The sequence below is a fragment of the Dipodomys merriami genome, unplaced genomic scaffold (genome assembly GCF_024711535.1).
Source record: "Dipodomys merriami isolate MVZ:Mamm:240054 unplaced genomic scaffold, mDipMer1.0.p SCAF_1, whole genome shotgun sequence".
Lineage (NCBI taxonomy): Eukaryota > Metazoa > Chordata > Mammalia > Rodentia > Heteromyidae > Dipodomys > Dipodomys merriami.
Genome location: NW_027202270.1, coordinates 62664984 through 62683792, shown reverse-complemented (window position 1 = coordinate 62683792; position 18809 = coordinate 62664984).

Here is an 18809-nt window from a genome sequence, read left to right as displayed (position 1 = left end):
GGGAAAGATGCCTGAGAATTCATGTGACTCAGCGGAGACATGTGGGACCGGTTTGTGCAAGGAATTCCTTCTTTCTTGTGTGCTTTGTTATACACCAACTTTAGAAAGTTCCTTTCACAGCCTTTCACAAACCTTACCACTGGTTCTGGAATCAGGCAGAACTGTCCTTGAGACTGAGACTTTGTACTCCTACTGCTTTCTACATAGGAGAAGCCATCTTCTAAGTTTCCTTCAGCCACAAAAATCAGGGAGAAGAGCATAGGAGACTGTGCTAATATAACATATCTCGTTATGCAAAACATCTGTTTTCAGGACTAGAAATTAAATTTTCTCTTTTATTACTCATGCATCTAAAGATTTTAATGAGATCTATTTAGCAATTGCTAAAAATCATGTCTATAGAAAAACACATTTATTTCTTCATACCAAAATGCACCTCTCAAACAACAGCAAAACTCCATTCACAGCTCCTCTGGCTGTAGTGCCCTGTTGTTGTTCTAATATCGGATTCTGAGGGTTCTCTAAGTTTTCACATTTGACAAGCTTCCTGTCTCAGTTTCACTGCAGCTTGCACATCTGTTCTCACTATGCTCCAGAAACAGATGTGACCACTCCAATAACTGATTGGCTAAATGTGATTCTGTTTGCATGGATATCATCTTTGTGGTTGGTAAATTTTTATAAAATCCTCATGAAATATTTTTTCATCCTAATCCTTGTCCTTCAAACATTTTCTGACACTCTACTTATTTCTTACACATAGGAAAATCTTTTAAGGAAAATAATTGGAGTCTGCTAGGAAAATAGAATTACTCAGGTGAGGAACTGAATTTTGAATTTTAACAGCAGAGTGGGTTTAGGCAGGAAAGGAAGCTAGGTTAGGATAGTTGTATGATGCAAGGTTCAGGGAACTAATCCAGCTGTAAGTACACCCAGAGGAGGAACATTTAGTCAGGCCAAGTATGGATTACCTCACTGCAGGTGCTTCTGTGAGATTACAGCTAGGTCTCACTCAAGTCTTGCAGCGTGGATGGCTCCTATGACTGTATAAACTTCTTCCAAAATAGGATTTGGTCCAGTAATGTTCAAAATTCTAGACCCTGAGGTCAAGAAGAAGGTAGACAAGAGGAGGTAAATTCTGAAGTCTAGAAGGTTTGGGGATCAACAGTAGAGAAGCTAATGCTTTCATAAGATACTTTAAACTCAGCATAAGGAAATAACATAAGCTTAAACCCCATTAGGAAACATAGAAAAAATAGTGGTAGAAAGCATTAAACATGAATATATATTCTTTTTTTGGGGGGGGTCCAGTAGTGGGGCCTGAACTCTGGGCCTGGGCGCTGTCCCTCAGCTCTTCAGCTCAAGGCTAGCACTCTACCACTTGAGCCACAGCGCCATTTCCGGCTTTTTTTCTTTTTGTTTATGTGGTGTTGAGGAATCGAACCCAGGGTCTCAGGCATGCAAGGCAAGTGCTCTACCACTGAACCACTCCCAGCCCCTGAATATATATTCTAATAAGCAGGCAGATTGTTAATGCTGAGCTAGTAATTGCTAACCGATCCTGTCTACATCTATATCTTTAGATATAAACACACACTCTTCTGTGTTTATTTATATTTGTTTAATGCAGATATAAACTCACAAATGCTTCCCAAAGTGCTCTACTAAATGTATCTCAGAGGAAAAGTAAAAATGTTTAAAGAGCTTAACGCTCCCCTCTTAACTTCTCTCGTCTTCTAATTCTGGCTTTTACACCAGAGTCACTGGCATCAATTGCCAGGGCAACTCATCAGTGGACACTCTGGGAAGCAAGGTAAGACAAGAGCAAGAGAAAATTCAGCAAAGAAAAGAATAGAGCCGCCACAGTGGAGGAGTACCCTGGATTCTGTCTACAAACCAAATATTCCTATTGAAAAAATGGAACTTATATACTCCCATTTATCTTCACACCCCACCCAACATTCCCACACCTGGATCTCACACTAATCAAGGAATTGTAGACATAGAATCTAAGGTGTACTGGGTTGTTTCCAGGTGTAGGGAAGGAAGTAGAAGCTGGATCCCACAGCTAAAGAACATGAGGCTCTTCTAAGGGGACAAGGAGTGCATAGCTTTGGGAATTTGTGACAAGTTTTGTTGTACATCAGATCCTGTTTGTGCCTTCATCCTTCTCCACTTCTGAGTCATTTCCACATGTTTACAACTGCTGAGCTTTCACACAGAGGTCATGTGATACATGTTAACACCTCTGCTGGGTGTGGGAGCCCAGAACAGCTGCCCAGCATGTGTTTCCAATGGTCTGGAGTATGTTCTAGCCAGAGCACATCCTCAGGAGTCTAGTAAAACACTTCATCCTGTCTTCCCCTTTAGTTTCTCCAGATCTGTGCATATGGGAATTGTGAGATAAGTGTGGAACAGGAGGATTGAAAATAAAATTTGCCTGTGGAGTGGACATAGAGGTTCTGATGAGGGGGCAGATGTGCAGGGGGAAATTCTAGCCTTTGGATGGGCAACAAGTCAACATAACGAATGACTTCAATAATTCAGTGCTTCAAAATACCTTCAACCTGCAGTTACAATCCAGGAAATACTAAAATACTTTCTCCCTCCCTCTCTCCCTCCCTCCCTTCTTCCCTTCTTCCCTTCCTCCCTTCCTTCCTTTCTGCTGCCTGCCTAGCTACCTGCCTTTCTTCCTATCTTCCTTCCTTCTCTTCTCCCTCCTCCTCCTCTTCTTTTCTCTCTTTCTTTAAGTAAACCAGTGACACATGATAAAAATCTTTCCAAGTTCCTTGTTCCAGAAATGTACCAAAAGCACTGAAATGTTCTTCAACATCTGCCTTTGCCCAGGGATACAAACATTTAATCATGAGTGCAAATCTCCAAAGAATGGGTACCTGATTGATATGGAACATCTAATTCCCTAATCTACTATGGGATCCAACTGAGATTTCTGTAAATATATGTGTGTGTGTGTGTGTGTGTGTATGTGTGTGTGTGTGTGTGTAAATATATATATATATATATTTACATACATTCTATTTCAAAGTTGCTTTGAAATAGTGTTGAGATAACTACACAGCATAGCCACTGTATACAGTTTTGTTTGTATAAGATGACAGATTTTTTGCTGTTTTGGACCAGCCCTCCCAAGATTTGCTAGCCCATGGTCTTGCCTACCTGAGATAGGGCTAATATTCTTGTTGCTGCAAGCGTTGGCAACATCATTGTGTCATGTAGATTGGTTTTCTGGGTAGCTGATGTGATGTATAAAGACAGTCATCATAGTCTAAGCATAAAATCATATGATTTTATAAGTTCTAATTGTAAATAGCTTGAAAAAAGTTCAAAACAATTATTCTGTGCTTATGCTGATGTTTACCTTGCTAACAAAAGATCTTTGTAAATAATATTTGGATAGTGAATTTCTTTCTTTGCTTTGCTTCCTTCCCACCTTTGGCATAAGACTAGAATTTGAACTCGGTGTCTAACATTTTCACTCATTGGCTAGCACTCTACTAACTGAGCCATGCCTCCAACCCCAGAACAGTGAATTTCTATGAAAATGATGTAAAATACAAAAGATATGCTTGGTGCCAGTGGCTCACACCTGTAATCCTAGCTACTAAGGAGGCTGAGATCTGAGGATCGCAGTTCAAAGTCAGCCTGGGCAGCTAAGTCTGTGAGACTCTTATCTCCAATAAACCAGCAGAAAGCTGGAAGTGGTGCTGTGGCTCAAGTGGTAGAGGGCTTGCCTTGAGCTGAAGAGCTGAGAGACAGCACTCAGGCTGAGTTCAAGCCTCACAACCAACAAAATAACATGTAAAAGATACACACACACACACACACACACACACACACACAGAGAGAGAGAGAGAGAGAGAGAGAGAGAGAGAGAGAGAGAGAGAGAGAGAGAGAGAGAGAGAGAGAGAGAAACACAAACACATGCACACACACTCATATGCACACACAGTTTCCTTCAAAACATATACAAGGAGGGCTGGGAAGGTGGCTCAGTGATAGCACTCTTGCCTCACATACATGAGGCCCTGGATTCAATTCCTTAGCACCAAATAAGCAGGAAAAGCTGGAAGTGATGCTGTGGCTTAAGTGGTAGAATGCTAGCCTTGAGCTGAATTGCTGAGGGACAGCACCCAGGCCCAGAGTTCAGGCCCCACAACAGACAAAAACAAAAACAAAACAAAACAAAATAAAATACAAGGAATCTTGTGTCTTCGAAGAAAAGATAGTTGAGTGAATCCCTTATTCAAGGATATCAAAAAGATGAGAAGTTAATATTGTTCAATAGGACAAAAGAATCACAGGCTGTATTTCTTTCTTTAATTAATTAATAATTTTTTGTGAAAATACCATACAGAGGGGTTACAATTACAAGAGCAAGGTAATGAGTACATTTCTTATCAAGCATTGTTGCCTCCTCCTTTGTTTCCCCTTACCATTCCTGTGCTCCCATTCCCCACCCCACCCCCAACAGGTTGTATTTCTGATTCCTATTCTAGACCAAAAGAATTCACAGGAAAAGGATTTGAGCATTTCTTGTTGAAGGAAACTGTCCTGACTCCCTTTTTCATCCTAGGCTTTCATTTGAGTACCAGCATACTCTACAGATAAAGTAGACATTTGATTCCCTTAATCATAACAGTGTTTCCAAAGTGTTCTCTACAGCTTGTTAACTTTTAAAGAAGAAAGTAAATAACCATTATGCAATTCGTATATTACATAACCATTTGTATTTTATTGTTTTAAAAAATCAACAATGAAAGTAAAAAATATTATTTTAGATCTATCTGCATATATCTAATGTGCCAAATATTTTACTATGCTTACTAATATTGAATTATTCTTAATTTCTTAGTACTAATCTTTTCTTAATAATCATCTTTTTCTTATAGCTTAGTTATATGTGTGTATGTGGGAGGGGGTGTATTGTTATCTTTCCATACATGTTTATAATGTATTTCAGGCAATCTTACCCCCTCTATATTATTCTCTGTGTCCCTCTTTCTCCCTCTCAAAACAATTTCATTATTCTGTTTTCGTAGCTACATATCATCTATTTTGCAAATCATCTATTATATTCATTCTCCTTCATCTCCTTGTTAGCCCAACAATAAATCATTATTTTAATGAATATTTTAATTGCTAATATTGTATCTGGATTTTTCCTGTGCTCTCTTTTATGATCTATATAGTAGAATATTTTGAACAATGTTGCATTATCTAATTCTTGCAAGTTTACAATTGACTGGTGAACCTTCTTTATCCCTGTAAAACTAATTTCATAGACATACATTTTTATCTTTGCTTCTCATTTATGAGTTTGCTAATGGTCCTTTGCATGTATTTGATCCTGTACTGATTGTAGCATATTTATTCAGACAGTCTTTACAAAGTATAATGTTACTGATGCTTAGATTACTGAAATATTTCAAAATGAGATGCAACTGGCTGACCCACTTCTGCTGTTTCTGAGTTCCCTCATGTCACCCCATGGTCAATATTACTTTTTGAAAGTTTGTCCTTAACAGAGTTGACATTTTCAAGTTAACTCTACTGCCATGGGGTATGTCATATTAAACTCTTATTATGTAAACTAGCAAAAATGTAAGCATATTCTCTTGAGAGTTTTACACAATTATATTTGTGTGTCAAATAATTTATTACAGACTGGGAATATAAGATCAATGGTAGAACATTTGGCTAGCATATGGGTTTCCATCTCTACTGCTGAAAACATGGTTGTTTTTTATTAAAAGAAAACTATTACTTAGTTATTAAGGTTGGTATTATTTATTAAAAGTATAATCAATTTATGCTATAAAAGTAGATGGTTGTGTTAACACTCAATATTGAAGTGGACAGAGAGAAAAGATTGCAAGCCATCGTAAAAACTGACTTCCCTTTCTTTTTTGTGTCTTGGGGATTAAACTCAAGGCCTGGGTGCTGTCTGTGAGTTTTTTTACTCAAGACTAGTACTCAGCCACTTTGACTCACAGACCCACTTCCGATTTTCTTGTGGAAAATTGGAGATAAGAGTCTCATGGACTTTCCTGCCAGGGCTGGCTATGAAACACAATCCTCAGATCTCAGCCTCTTGAGTAGCTAGGATTACAGGCATGAGCCACCAGTGCCCAGTGACTCCCCTTTCTGTCTCCCTTTGTTTATGTTATTTTATCTCACAATGGATATGGACTATCTCTTCATGTTATAGAACATTATACCTGAAAAGGAATGTATGATTTTCCCTAAGAGTTTAACAATCTCACTTTACAGATGAAGAAACCAGAGCCACAGTTCTTTGAACTGGTGGATGGGACATATTGTTTCTACCAAGAGAAATAGAAAAGAGAGAGAGAGAGAGACAGACAGACAGATGGACAGATGGATAGATGGACAGAAACAGAGACAGAGACAGAAAGACTCTCTAGGTAACAGCCTTCCTTACCAGGGCCCAGCTTTTATGGAGTTTCAGATTATGTTATGTTTCTATACCAGAATATTATTGAATGAATAATTCGTAATGAACAGAAATTCATTTTTCACAGTTCTAAAGGTTGAAACTCCAATACCATGGCAACAACCAGGATCTGGTTTCTGGCAGTGAATTATTTCTCATGTCCTTACAAGATGAAAGGGCAAAGGGCAAAAAGGGGACAAATGTTGTGCCCTCACATGGTTAAAAAAAAGAGCAATGCTACTTTCACACATTCTTTTTATTACACATGAATTGATTTGTGAGGACAGAGATCTCACAGACCACATTCTTCTCATTAGGTCCCATATCCCACCTTTGTTTTATGGGCATTGCATATTGAGGACACAGTCAGACCAGAGCAAGACTAGAGTGTCCCTAACTATGAGTAACTCTTTAAGAAAAAATCTTGATTTCCAAATATAGCAATACATATATTAAAATTAACAAGCACTCTATTAGATTGACATGGCTTCAGTGCTCTTTGGGTTACTAGCAAATAAATTTTTAAAAATCAAGGTAAACAGCAAAACTAAATTTAGACTGTGTCAATCAGAACAGCTAAATAACCAGAACAGCTAAATAAATTTATTGCAAAGGTAATGTGCAGAGGAGTTACAGTTACATAAATAAGGTAATGAGTACATTTTTTTCAGTGTTACTCCCTCCCTTATTTTCCCTCCTCCTGACACTCCTCCCTTCCACTTTGTAAAGTTCACTTACAACCTAGTGTCTAGTGAGTATCTAGTGGGTATCACTCTTGAATTGATTCACCCTTTGTCCCACCATTTCTGTGATCTACAGACTTCTCACTTTTACCAATCAGATGCATTTTCTCTCTTGCTTGGGTTAACACATTATTAAAGTTCTTCAATTACTACCTCCCACCCAGGTCATTGAAATAATGAACCACAATTTTCTTGTGTTGTGCAATTCATGAGTCATCTGTGTAAATAAAGTCTTAAAAACCTTCTTGTTTATGTTTAACATACATGACTATGAAAACACATGACTAATGATTATTAAGAGCCTTAGAAGGGAGCAGTGTGCATGAAGGGCCCACTGACCTACCTTTATCGGCTTCATGTGTGTTTAGCTCTGCTTCCCACATTTCACTCATATAGGATGGAGTCTCTCTAAGCTAGTGGCAGGATGACTATAGTAGTGATGCCAATTTTAATGCTCTTTGTCCCAGGACTCTTTTTATAATTACCCTCCAAAGAGGAAAATTTTATTTCTGTGATTTGAGAAAAGTCTCAAAAGTCCTAGTCTAGAGATAAGACTTCCTTGATAGAAGCTATGCATGCTTACTCTACTCACGGTCATGGCCTCCTTAGGTCATGCTATTTAAAACTCCTAAGTAAAATAGATGCAGCCTCCAACTAGTGACATTTTCACATACCCATTCATCAATCTGATGTCTCTCCTCCCCATTTCCAATCTCAAGAGAGACAAGGATACCTGAAAAAAAAATAACTAGCACTTGAACCCATTAGTACTTCTTTTCTCTCCTCAATAACATCTGCAGTGAATTAAATTTCCACTGACTTGCAGAACAAAGTATGAGTCATGGAACAACAAAAAGATGTGCCACTGGTTTCTGTGCAGAAGACATAGCCTTAAATCCCAAGGGCAGCCAGTTCTGTATCAGATAAATGACAGGACACATGATAAATAAATAGCTCCTATACATTTGTGTAGTTCCAACTACTGAAATGCATACAGACAGACACATACATATACACATAAATGCATGTACACATATAGGAGGAGGGAGTGAGACAGAAGTTTACTGTATCAGGAAAATAAGCAGGGTGATTTTCACCCACCTCCAGTAAATATTTCACATTTTCACAAATTCTATGTTGATTCCTAGGGATCTATACTTGAGTTCCTACAGAACTAAATTGATAAAATTCAAGAAATTAAAGTTATATATTTCTTCTCTGTTACTGAGTATAACAGTACTCTGCTAATAAGGTCAGTACAAACTCTACTTCTTGATCTGTAGAAAAATGATTTCCATTTTCTGTAGAGATTTTAAGAAGAGATTTCTCCAGAACTATAGAAAGAAAATGGTGCAGCATGAAAAGGAATAGGCTGTAAAGAAGAGCAAGTCTTAGGTTGAACATTTTCTCTGCTACTTACTAGTTATGTGGCTTTGGATAAGTCACCTACATTCACAATATAAACCTGGAGGAAGGGCAGAAACAGACCCTGGAAGCTCCTGATACATCATAGACATTCAGTAATATTGTTATTATATTTCAACCTCTAGTCCCAGTACTCAGAGCTTGTAGGACAACTTAATTCACACTCAAGTTAATTACTGCTTGTCACCCTTGCTGCACAAACCTACCCGTCTTCCTTCATTATTCCCTTTAGTTATCACTGGAAATCTCTGAGGTGATGGTGCTAAGTATGAGGTAAGGAACAAGTCCATACATCTTATCCCACTGCATCAAAATCCATGCCTATGCTGCTAGTGACTTCCAAGGCAAAAATATGACCATAGGTCATGGCTAAGACTTCTAAGATTTCCAGATTTCAAAGGTGCAGTTCAGGGTGGAGTGACAGGAAAACCAAAAGGTAATAGCCCAGACTCTTAGGCTTATAACAAAAGAACTCAATATAAACTTGGTCTTAACAACAAAAAGTAATTGAGGTGTCTTGGCTTCAAAACATCTATATACAAAGATTCAAAAAGTGCTAGGAGGTTTTGCCTCTTTCTATTTTTGTCCTTGCTTGTATCTTTGTAGACTTCACTTTAGATGGGCTTTTGTTTTGTGGAAGCCTGCATAGATTCTGAAATAAATCTGCTAAATCCCATGTCAGAGAGAAAGAGAGACAGAGACCTCTTTGACCCTTGTTCCAATGAAAGGTTTGTAAATATGTTCCATTGGCTTGGCTTGCTTTGTCTGGGAACTAACCAATGTGAATAGAAGATTTCATATTTGTCTACTGTGCAATTCCTCAGACATGTAGCGTGGAGTTGGCTCCATTCAAGGTCCAAACATTTTGAATGTAGGAGAAGAAATTCTTTTAAGAAGCTTTGTCAGAAGCATAAATTGATTCTGGATAGAAAAACAAAATGACTGTTCACTTTTAAGGTTCATCCTAACGCTAGTTAGACTTTGTCTCCAAGACTTTAAATGAAGTTCAATTCTGGCAAAGCTTTTTGCTAACTCAGTTTTTTCTGTGGCTAGAAACCTACTTTCCATGCAACTCTATATCTGGTCCCTATGTCAGTAGAAGGATAAATGGCATTTCAACCTCCACCTCCCCTCTCCCACCACTCCCCCCACCCATCATTGCTCCTTTCTAGTCTATTTCGTATTGTCCTTGCATTGCCACATAAAACTTCCTTGAGCCACTACTCTAATTCTCTTGCAGATCAACCAATGGTTATGGACACAAAAGCATGTCAACCGCTTATCAGTTCTGCAAATATTAATCCAATTTGAGCTGACTTACAGTGGCCTCATCCCTTCCTTCTTGTTGCCATCTTCTTCCTCCTCCTCCTCCCTTTCCTCTTTTTCCTCCTTCTCTTTCTCCTCTTCCTTCTTTTTTTCCTTTTTCATTTATTATTATTTATTATTATGTCAAATGTTTTATTTTCTCAGCTGTGCAATCTGTCCTACTGTATGTCAGATCAGGCACTGGAGGCTTGCATAAAGATTTCAGCAACAACTAGAAACCCTGAGAACAACATCACAAAAACAACACATCTAGTGTGCTTTCTCACCTCTCTACCAAGCTTCTGTTCCTCTGGGAAACAAAAGCTACTGCAGCTTGCCAGTTCCTATATGACCTTCAAAAATAGAAGGGAAGCAATATCGGCTACATTTGCTTTACATCTGATTTCTAAAATCTACTATGAGATGTCACAGGGACTAAATACAAGAGAAAGCCAGAAAGAAAACTCTTGCCTCTTTATTTTCAAAGATAACATTCCTGAGCCAAAGAGGAAAATTGAGCTCAGCCAGTGGAATACTTAAGAAGGACTACATTTTTGTTTCCAAGGGCTAAGTTCCAGTTACTTAGGCCTTAATCCATGATGTGATTGCTTTCATAGCAGTATTCTTTTTGCCGACCATGGAATGTGACTTAGAATCTGTATACATTACACACTAAAATTCCAACAGAGTGTGACTAGTGAAGGCAACAGAATTTGATATGACTTCCTTGTTCAATTAGCTCCATTTACCTTATGCCGCAAACAGGAACTCTCTCTCTCAAATAGTGCAAACTTGTACATTCCTTTTCAATAGGGCTATTTTTATAAGAAGTAGACAACATATCTGACTAACATTCTCAACTATCTCCAATTGTACCATAGCTATAAAGACACAGTCAAGTTTATTTTATATGTAAAATTTGCTGCCAGGTGTTGATGGCTCACGCCTGTAATACTAGTAACTCAGGAGGCTGAGATTTGAGGATCATGGTTTGAAGCCAACTCTAGCAGAAAAGTCCATGAGATCTTTCCAAAAATGCCAGAAGTGGAGTTTGGCTCAAGTAGTAGAGTACTACCCTTGAGCGGATAAACCTTACTACAGTACCCAAGCCCTGAGTTCAAACCCCAGAACTGGCACAAATAAAAATGCCGGCACCAAAATAAAGGCATTGTTTTATTTGATCTTTTCATTTCAGTATGCACACACTGATTTTTTTCTTATCTTACAAGAGAATTCTATTTAAATTCATTCCATATAATAGAAAAAGAAATAACTACTTTAAAAATGAATAATTCTATAGTTATATGCTTGATTAGAGAATTATAATTCTCTAAAAGCTTTATTGCTCAATAAATGTTTTTAATCAATAGTGTGAATGACAAATTATAATCAACCCAAAGTTAATTTCTAACATCTTGGTATTTATCAGCAGAGTAAATTGAAAACATTTTACATTTGATGGAATATAATACTACAAAAGTATAAATATGTAGCTAAGAAAATATTGATATGGATTATAAGAAAGATAAACTAAATTCTTCCATACTTTCTTCTTGCCTACAAGAGGAAGATTTCAAAGGCTTTTTATAATTAAAACCTTATTTTTTACATAATATCTTAATCTCATTGATTTAGGGTTATAAATGCCCTGGATGCTTTTATAATATATTGGGGCTGAAGGTTTTTATTTTAGTTTTTTGATCACATGCATGATAAAAAGATTTTTGTCTTTAATCAAGTAAGAACCATTTCTCAAGAGGCAATTGATTAGTTATTTCACAGAGACCCATTTGGGGCAATGTGGCTGTAGTCAGAATGAAGTCCTTAGTCAATTGACCCAGTGCCCAAAGGTTTTAGTCCTTTGGTGAAATGCCCAAGTTAAATGGCCATTTGATTGAAATACATGGCTGGAAGCATTAGAGATTTGGCAAAGCCACCAGACTGACAGCATGGTACTCTCATATACATAAAAGAGACAGAATGAAAAGCTACATGTGGATGGCTTTCCATCCAAAACAGAATTTCAGTCTCAAGTGGAAGGAAAGCCAGTGCTTTCCCAGAGATACAAAGAAGCCCTCCTCTTGCTCTTCTAAATGGAGTCATTGTTTAATATACACAGATGCCACACCACCCAACACACAAACTCACAAGCCAACAGAGGAAATAGCGAAATTCTGGCCTCGGGGAAACAACTTTACACAAGTCTCTTATTTTTGTTTTATTTTATTTTATGTTAGTTGATTTAGATTGTAATGCTATAGTCAATGAGTCTTCAAAGTCTTTCACAAAACCCCTGGTTAAACTGGTCATAGCTGTAACATAGCTCACTTAAGTGCCTGAGAGAGCTAATTTGTTCTTTTATTTTTCAGTTGTCTAAATGGCTGTTTTCCAGGAATGAATCACATCATCATGTGGCTGACCTAATGTCATAATTATTTCAAACAGCAATTGCCTGATAAATTCATTTGAAGCCAGTAACAAAAGGTTTATCCTTGAAGGAACAGACTAATCCCTGAGATAGATGTTATACTTAGTAGTTTCTGAGATTAATATTAAAAATCGTACTAAATTTGATTTATTAAATGACTGGTTTTATTGATTAGTCTGGTACTCTTTTTGTGCATGTTTGAACTCAAATTCACTGATTTCTGTGTGGTCTTTGGTTAATTCTCTTCAACTAATTTATTGTTGCTGCTATTGAATTATTGAGTTTACTTGGTTGGAAATTTATTTTATTATATAGCCTAAGAATGTTTCTTAAAATAGAATATCAAGTTATGTACATAAGCTTTCTCCATAGATTTTGATAAATTCTTAATTTAATATTTTGATAAAATATTTTGTTATATCTGTATTATTTATCTCTGTTTTCAGAGTTACTTAAACTAGTGATTTTCCTCAAAAGACTAAACATAGAGCTGTTTTATGATCCAGCAATCCCACTCCTGGGCATTTATCCATTTGACCTCAAACCAGACCACACTAAAGCCACCAGCACAACTATGTTCATTGCAGCATTGTTTACCATAGCTAAGATATGAAATCAACCCGGATGCCTCTCAGTGGATGATTGGATGGAGAAAATGTGGTATAAATACACAATAGAATTCTATGCTTCCATCAGAAAGAATCCCATTGCCTCATTCATTAGGAAATGAAAGACTTGGAAAAAATTGTATTTTGTAAGCTAGACCCAAAGAAAAATAGGTTGCATGGTTTCCTTTATTTGTAATAATTAGAATGGGCTTATAAACCCAATGGATAGTAAAAGACAAAAAAATTATACTTGGACATGATTAATTAAATAGCATTCTAAACATTTACACCAAAGAGACCAAAGGAGAATATTCTTAGAAGATCACAAGGGATCGATAACCATGTGCATGTGATCATATAAAATAATGCTAATCAAAATGAACTCCAAGAAATAGAAACAAGAAGTTTTTCATTTTACTTTGTGTGGTTCTCCCTGCTCTTTGTCACTGCTATATATATGTATATGTATATATATATATGTATATTTGTACCTTTTGTCTTGTAAATATGTTTATATGATTTGGGGAGGAGAAGCAAAAGCACAGAAATGGTGGGACCAAAGATGAAATAATTCAGCGGTAATGCTCATTAGACACTATGTTGAAATGAACTATACAACTTGTAGGGGAGATGGGTTGGGAGGAGGCAAACTAGGAGAAAATGAGTGAAGAAGTGACACTGTACTCAATACCTGACTTAGATAACCATAACCCCTCTGTACATCACCTTTACAATAAAATTTTTAAAAGGAAAAAAAGTAGTGGTTTTAATACTTTTGTTAATTCTTGTTATTTAATTTTTAATTTCAAAATTAGTTTTGTTAAATTATATTTAATATATAGGAAACAGAAGAAATGGTATTGGCCTAGTTACTTGTCCTATTATAAAATCAACATGGTCATTTAACCCTAACCCATATCAAAACATTATCAAAGCATTTCTCTCTTTTTTCAAGAAAAAGATTTTGACTTCTAACACCATAAAATAGTTTTTACCTCCCCTGTCCATCCCCCTCCACTTGTCAAAGTTGTAAAGTTCATTGTCAACATAGTGTCTTGTACATCTCATTGTTACAATGGGTCAACCTGTATCCTTATTTAAGCATTTTGCTTTTTCCCTTCCCCTCCCCAAATTCGAGAAGTGTATATACAAGATGCAGGGCACCGACATCAAATACAGTGAAAACAGGGGTTATACTGTGGGGGAGGAACATACAAAGCAACAAAAAATCACATGGTACATTATAAAAACGTTAGAAACAATAGCAAGAAAGAAAAAAGATACTTGTGTCCCTGTCTTGGGGTTCATTTCGCTTAACACCATCTTATATGGTCACATGTGCATAGCTTTTGGCCTTTTCTGCTTGTCCTAAACATGTACTAGCTATTGCAAATAAAGGAAAGATTGGGACCTATGTTTCTTTGGGCCTGGCTTATTTCAGTTAATATAATTTTTTCCAAGTCTTTCTTACCAAGATATACAGGAGTCTTATATAATGGAGCAGCAAGGTTTCCTTTTTTATCTGTTCCTTAATGAGTTTATGCAATTTGAGATATTTCTTAGTATTTGACACAATTCATCAGTATAGCCATCAAGGTCTGAAGATTTCCTATGTTAAAACATTTTTTCATTGCATTTTGAAAATCATTCTTAAGTGTCAGGTTTAAATATTTTGTTGATCGGAAACTTCTTTGACTTATAATAGTATAAACAAAAGTCTAATTGTAATTGTAATGCATGTTTCAGTGGTAGTGATGTCACATTTTAAATACTAGTATGACTAGGGTGTCTCTGTATTTTTAGACAAACAGTATCAGGGTTTTATCAGTTTTACTAACCTTCAGAAAAAAAAAAACCTTTCTTTTCACTTAATTTTTTCTTTCTATATTTATCCTTATTCATTTTTTATTATTTCTTTTTTTAAGTTACTAAGTTCTTTTATTAGAGGTTACCTTTTCCTACTTGTTGAAGTTAGTTTTCTATCTTTGATAAGAATTTTATATATTGACTTTTGAGTTTTTCTCTTTTCTAAGATATGAATTAAAGTTACAGATTTCCCTCTCAGGTATAGACTTAGTTACATCCCATCAGTTCTGAAATGTAATCGTTCTGATTTCATGGTATATAAACTATTTTTAATTTGCATTGTGATTTCTGTTTTTGATTCATCTATTGTTTAAAAGTATGTTGCATATAGACAAGAACATGGACATATGGCCCATATGGCCATATACATAATTATAGACAGACAGACAGACAGGCAGGCAGGCAGGCAGGCAGGCAGGCAGGCAGACAGACAGACAGACAGACAGACAGAAAGACAGATAGATAGATAGATAGATAGATAGATAGATAGATAGATAGATAGATAGATAGACAGACAGACAGACAGACAGACAGACAGACAGACAGACAGACAGACAGACAGACACAGATCCTGAACTTAACAAAGAGCCTTCTTAAGTGAATAGAAAGATGGAAGGGGAAAAGAAAGAATATGAATAATCATGAAATACATTGTGAATATATACAAAAGCAGCAACCTCAGTGAAAGCTTTAGATCAATAAGGTGAAGGAAAGGCAGGGGAAGAGAAACAGGCTGTGTATAGACGTTTTGAGTGTGAGTAATTTGAGTTAAAAGGGGATTGAAAGAGGATGTATATGGTTGAAGAGGATTGGTTTCAATTATGAAAACTGAAAAAAAATTAAAACGCAAAGCATGTTGTTTAATTTACTAGCAGATCATAGACTAATTCTCTTTATAGTATCAGTTAAGTAAAATGTATTAAAACGTGTTTTCTGGCTCAACATATGGTGAGTTCTCACAAATGTCAAATGTACTCATGAAAAGTACTTTATATGGGTAATAAGAACAATGTAGTCATAAGTTACTATTTCAATTGAGTCTTGTAAATCACATTGTTCATATAACATTTACAATAATTATTTCCTTTAATTTTTCTATCAGAGAGATGGACTAATAATATGTTAATGGTTACATTTCTTTTCAAATTTTTGTTAATACATTTTAAAGTTATTGTGTCAGTTGCAAATAATTTACAATTGTTTCAAGTGCCTGGTGAATTAAAATTTTAATCAAAATTAATTATCTTTCTCATGCCTATTTTGCTTTTTGTCCTAAATAATACTTAAAGAATAACCCAAAATAATCTGGGTGCCAGTGGCTCACACCTGTAATGCTAGCTACTCAAGAAACTGACATCTGAAGATCACAACTCAAACTAGAAGTTGTGCTGTGGCTCAACTGGTATAGTGCTAGAGTTCAGGGACAGTACCCAGGCCCAGAGTTCAAGCACCACAACCAACAACAAAAAAACCAGTGTAACCCAATATAATTTTGTTTCCTTCAATGTTTTAATCAAGTTTTAAAATTACTCTGCCAAACTTTTTATCCATTTTGAGTTTGAGTTTATTTATTTGTTTGTTTGGTGGTGGTAGGGCTTGAACTGTGGGCGTGGGCACTGTCCCTGCACTCTTCATCTCTGCCCTTCAGCTCAAGGGGAGCTTTCTAACACTTGAGCCACAGCTCCACTTCCAGTTTTCTTGTGATTTATTGGCGGCAAGAGTTTCATAGAGTTTCTTGCCCAGGCTAGCTTTGAAATGCGATCCTGAGATCTCAACTTCCTGAGCAGCTAGGATTATTGGCGTGAGCCACGGGCACCTGGCTTTATTGAGTTTTTAATGATAAAATAACATTTACCTGGAAGATTTATTAAATCTAAATCTATGTTACCTGCTAGCATCTTTTCAAAAACAGGAAGTAAAAACTGAGTCATCAAGAGATACTAAAAAAATGCACAATCATAATCAGAGTTTTAAGCATTTTTTATTTCAGACACTGGTAAATCAAACTTTTTTCTTTAATCCATTGTGGGGCTTGAACTCTGGGCCTGGGCGCTGTCCCTCAGCTCTTATTTTTTAAACATTGCAAAGGAAAAGGAAGAGTTTGACAACACAACCAAGTGGCTTGTTCAGAGAGTTTTATGTGGAAGTTGAACTCCATTATAAAAGATAATATAAATAGAAACTATAAAGTCTTATAAAATTTGCACAAGAATGAATACAAATATTTTTATCCCTAGTTCTACTCGTATCTGTTTAATAAAAGTCTGTTTACTGCAAATGGTGCAAATATTTCTTGTTTATATCCATTCTGAATATCTTTAACTCTCAAGGTAGTTATTTCATATTTAGTGTAATTAGTCATATACTTCAGTTTAAATTTACACAATCAACTTTTTCTTTGAAGTTTTCTTTCTTCCTTCCTTCCTTTTCTTTCTTTCTTCTCTCTTTCTTTCTTTCTCCTTCCTTCCTTCCCTCCCTCCCTTCCTTCCTTCCTTCCTTCCTTCCTTCCTTCCTTCCTTCCTTCCTTCCTTCCTTCCTTTCTTCCTTCCTTTCTTCCTTTCTTTCTTTCTTTCTTTCTTTCTTTCTTTCTTTCTTTCTTCCTTCCTTCCTTCCTTCCTTCCTTTCTTCCTTCCTTCCTTTCTTTCTTTCTTTCTTCCTTCCTTCCTTTCTTTCTTCCTTTCTTTCTTCCTTCCTTTCTTTCTTTCTTTCTTTCTTTCTTTCTTTCTTTCTTTCTTTCTTTCTTTCTTTCTTTCTTTCTTTCTTTCCTTCTTTCTTCCTTTCTTTCTTTCTTTTTCTTTGACAGGCTTGAACTCAGAGCCTGGATACTGTCCCTGGTATTTTTGCTCAAGGCTAGCACTCTACCACTTGACCCACAGTGCCACGTCCAGCTTTTTCTGAATAATTTATTGGAGATAAGAAATCACAGACTTTCCTTCCCAGGTACCTTTGAACCTTGATCCTCAGATCTCAGCCTCCTGAGTAACTACAGGCATGAGCCACCAGCACCCAGGTTTCAAGGAAGTATTTTATGTTTTAGACCTTTTTTTTCTGAATGCTTGTGGGTTTTTTCCTTGTTTTTTTTTTCTTTGAGTTTTAAGAATTATTCAATTTCTCCCATCTCCTGGCTTAATCATTATATACAAAAACACATAATATCCTTTCAGAAGTTGCTCTAAATAAGGATTATAACATTACGTCTCAAGTTCTAAATAAATTAGCATTTTTCCAATTACTTTTTCAGGACATTTAGATGATTTGTGGTCTTTCCATAACTGTGCTACTTCAAGAATTTTCAGTTTTTTAACTCTTAAAACAACGTACTATTTAAAATACTGCTTTATATAAACAATTTTCATTTAGGTATCAAAACCATGCTTATTCCCAGTTAATGTACCTTCTTGAATATCCAAATCTTAGATTGTTTTACTTCTGCCTGAAGAACTCCTATAATGTTTGTCTTTATTGTAGGTGTGGTGCTGGTTCACTATTTTAGGTAATATTTCTCTTAAATGTCTTCTCAGTGAAATGTACTATTTAAAATGGAATTTTAAATGTTAATGGTATTCTTATTTGTCTGTCCTTACTTTTGAAGACATTGTCCTATTATCATTTTTTGTGTGAAAATACTGTACAGAGGGGTTACGATTACATGGGCAAGATAATGAGTACATTTTTTATCAAGCATTGTAGCCTCCTCCTTTGTTTCCCCTTCCCATCCCTTCCCAGCCACCCCCTGCCGCCCCACCCAATCCTCCCCCCCCACCAAAGTTGTAAGGTTTGTTTTCAACATGACAACTTGTACTTCTCATTGTTGTAAGGGGTCCACCTGTATCCTTATTTAAACAACTTGTTTTTCCCCTTCCCCTCCACAAATTATACCAACATCAAATACAGTGAAAGCAGGGGTTATATTGTGGAGAAGGGACATACAAAGCAACAAAGAAATAATCTTATAAATG